The sequence below is a fragment of the Cynocephalus volans genome, chromosome 12, assembly GCF_027409185.1.
Source record: "Cynocephalus volans isolate mCynVol1 chromosome 12, mCynVol1.pri, whole genome shotgun sequence".
NCBI lineage: Eukaryota > Metazoa > Chordata > Mammalia > Dermoptera > Cynocephalidae > Cynocephalus > Cynocephalus volans.
Window position 1 is genome coordinate 11,073,434 of NC_084471.1, and position 3,865 is coordinate 11,077,298.

The following is a 3,865-nucleotide window of genomic DNA, read 5'->3' on the forward strand; positions in this document are numbered from 1 at the left end:
TCAGCTCTCCCACCCTGTTTCACGGAGAGGTGGGCTCTGAGGGCAGGGATCCTGGGGCACAGAACTGTCTGCCAAGATGGCTACAGCAATTCCACCCCTCCCTAGGCCAGGGGCCACACGGCCCATCATCCCCCTCCCCTGGAATCTGGGCTGGGCTGTGACTTGCTTTGATCAATAGGATGAGGTGGAAGTCACTGGAAATTTCCAGGCCTAGGCCTTGAGAGCCCTTGCATTGCCCATTTTCTCCAGCTTGGAAGCCAGAGGCCATGGAAGGAAATCCGATTACCTGCTGCTGCAGAGAGAGGCCACGAGGAAAGAGAAGCCCTGGAGACCATGAGCGGAGGAGAGAGGCCCGGCCAGCCCCTGCTGTGCCAGCCTGCCCCGCAGTGGGGTGGTGGACCTGTGAGGGAGGCCAGTGGGCCACCCCAGCTGACCCTATGTACAGCAGGGACGATGGCGTGACAGACAGATACAACCCCTGCTTCCGCAGGGTGGCCTGGGCAACTCCCATAACCCCTCTGCAACTTGGTTTCCCCCACAACAGGGATAACAACAGCACCGGCATGGCTTGGGGTACAGAGAAGGGGTGCAGAGTATGTGAGTGGGGTGAGTGGAGCTCGGGCTGGCCCAGAGGTTGTGTTCAAGAAACATGAGCCGTTTTTATTATTATTAGAGGTCTGGAGACTCAGCCGCTCTCAGATCCCTGTAGGTTCATTCTTTCCCCCCTCTCAAGGAGGTCACTAGGCTCCTGGACTCTGGGCCTTTGGAGTTAAAAAGTTCTCCGGGACTGAATCAGACAGGCTCTCCCCAGCTGGACAAAGTCTCCAGGAACCTGGAGACACCAGGATGCTTTTTTTTTTTTTAAATTTAAAAAGATGACCAGTAAGGGGATCTTAACCCTTGACTTGGTGTTGTCAGCACCGCACTCTCCCAAGTGAGCCACGGGCCGGCCCGACACCAGGATTCTAACAAGAGCTACTACTGCTGCAGGGACACGTACCATGCGCCATGTCTGAGCACCAGTGACCTCACTTCTGAGCCTCCCAACCATGTCATGAGGCGTGTGAATGTGGACCCCACTCATGGAGCTGGGTGGCAGAGGGGCTGTTTCTAAATCAGGTTGGGGTGAGAGTCGCTCCTCCCTTCCTGGGCCACCCCCTCCAGCCTCCCAGGAGGATTCGGGGCCCCACTGATTCCCACAGTGTTCCCACCCACCAAGTCTGAGCTCATCCTACAGGTAGATAAGCCAAGGCTCAGAACTGGAAAGTGACACGCCCCAGATCATGCAGCCATGTTGTGCAATGTGATGGCCAAGTGGAGTCAGAGACCTGGTCCAAGTCCCAGGCCCCTACCCCTACCCCAAGTTGTGTGACTTCGGGCAAGCCGACCCTTCCTGAGCCTCCCTTTCCCCATGTGGAGAATTTGGTGGAGCTAGAGACCACACCAAGTCCATGATTTCTTCACTAGCTGGGGATTTCTTCACTAGCAGGTGCAGACTCACAGCAGATCTGGACCAGGCCCGAGGGCACAGAGATGTCACAATCTGCCCCCCGCCCCCCACTCTTTTCCTCCCGGTGCTTGCAGTCATATGACACATTTACCGTTTCCTTGTGGTCTCTCTTCCTTCTTGGGCAGGGCCTTAATTTTGTTCCTAATGAGTGCTGGGCACGTACTAGAGACCAGTTGAGGCTTGGGATGTAGCGGGGAGGTGACAGGGATTGGGGCTGGGACTGAGGTGGGGCTGAGGTGGGGCTGGAGACAGGAGATGAGCCCAACCGGACTTGGTGCTGTAGGGGATATGTGTGGGGCAGGGGGGAGTTGTGGGGCTGACTCCCAGGGATCTGATGGGGAAGGCTGCCCCTAGGCCACCCACCCCTGACAGCCAGGCTCAGAGGCTGGGTTCCAGGTGTGATATCCCCAGGTAGAGCTGGGGTGACCTCAACACCCCCTGGGCCAGGGCTGGTGCCCATCCTCACCCCATCTCCTGCTCCCATTTCCGGGCCCAGGATGCAGGAGCCTCCCCCGGAAGGCTTCCCTGACTCCCCTGCTCCCCGCCCCACAGTGAATTCCTCCTTGCTCTACGCTTGCGTTTATTCATCCACACACCACTTAATCACTCACTCACTCAGAAAACATTTCTGCGACTGGCCCTGAATGCTGGCCCCATGGGGACACAGAGATGACAGTGCTTCAAGGGAGACAGACCCAGAAGCCAAACCACAGCATTACACAAAACCAAGCAATGCTCGAATGCTCTTTCAGAGAAAAAATTTCTTGTAGATCCTGGGGTTGTCTTCAGTGATTTTTATTATAGCGTTTCTTAAATATGCACAGATGCTGAGCCAGGTATAATCCTTTTGTGCTTATGTTTGCCTCCAACATTAGAACCAAAGCAAATTTACAAAACGAACATAAAGAATATCGCAGAACCAATAAAAATTCAAATTGACAACAGGAAGGGACTGTGCAGGCTCTGGCCACAGACAGGGCGGTCAGCAGTCAAGTTGTCTAAGGAGGGGCTGGTGCTCTAGGGCCGGGCAGCCTTGACCACCAAGTGGGGGCCAAGTGAGGCCATTCATCTCCCTGTATCCCCTGTTCACCCCCACCCACCTGCAAGGCCCCGGCTGGGGCAGCGCCTGACAGCTCGCGGCCGTCCAGGCACAGGGCCTCAGCTGGGCTGTTTCCCCACATCTTTTCTCATTAGCCACTAGGACTATAAAGTCTCATCGCCCTGGTCAACACAAACCCAAACACACCGGGAGCAGGACTTTTCTTTTTCATTGTGGTAAAATGTACATAAAATAAAATTTACCATTTTAACCACTTTTAAGTGTACAGTGCAGTGGCATTAGGACCGTTCACACTGGTGTGCTACCATCTCCACCGTCCACCCCCAGAACTCTTTTTATCTTGCAAAACTGAAATTCTCTACCCATTAAACAATTAACTGCCCATGCCCCCCTCCCCCAACCCCTGCCACCTGCCATTCTCCTGTCTCTATGAATGTGACTACTCCAGGTATTTCATATAAGTTGAACCATGCACCATTTGTCTTTTGTGACTGGCTTACTTCACTTGGCATAGGTCCTCGCGGTTCATCCGTGGTGCAGCATGTGTCAGAATTATCTACCATATGACCCAGCTATTCCACAGCTGGGAATATACCCAGAGGAACGGAAATCATCATGTCAAAGGGATACCTGCACTCCAGTGTTTACTGCAGCTCTATTTACAATAGCCAAGAGTTGGAACCAGCCCAAATGTCCTTCATCAGATGAGTGGATAAATAAAATGTGGTACATCTATGCAATGGAGTACTACTCTGCTATAAAAACGAATGAAATACTGCCATTCACAGCAACATGGATGGACTAAGAAAAAATATTATATTAAGTGAAATAAGTCAGGCACAGAAAGAGACATACCACATGTTCTCACTTATTTGTGGGAGCTAAAAATAAATAAATAAATAAATAAACAAATGGTGTGGGGGGGAGAAGACACAACAATCACAACAATTACTTGAACTTTTTACGACAACTGAACAGATATGATGTAGCAGGGAGGGGAGAGAGCGGGGGAAGAGGATCAGGTAAGGGTCATGAAAATCAACTACAATGTATATTGAAGAGTTAAAAAACTGAATAAAATATATAAAGCCATAAAAAAAAAGACAAGTGGGGGCCGGCCCGTGGCTCACTCAGGAGAGTGCAGTGTTGATAACACCAAGGCCATGGGTTCGGATCCCATATACGGATGGCCGGTTAGCTCACTAGCTGAGCGTGGTGCTGACAACACCAAGACAAGGGTTGAGATCCCCTTACCGGTCATCTTTAAAAAAAAAAAAAAGACAAGTGAACAGATA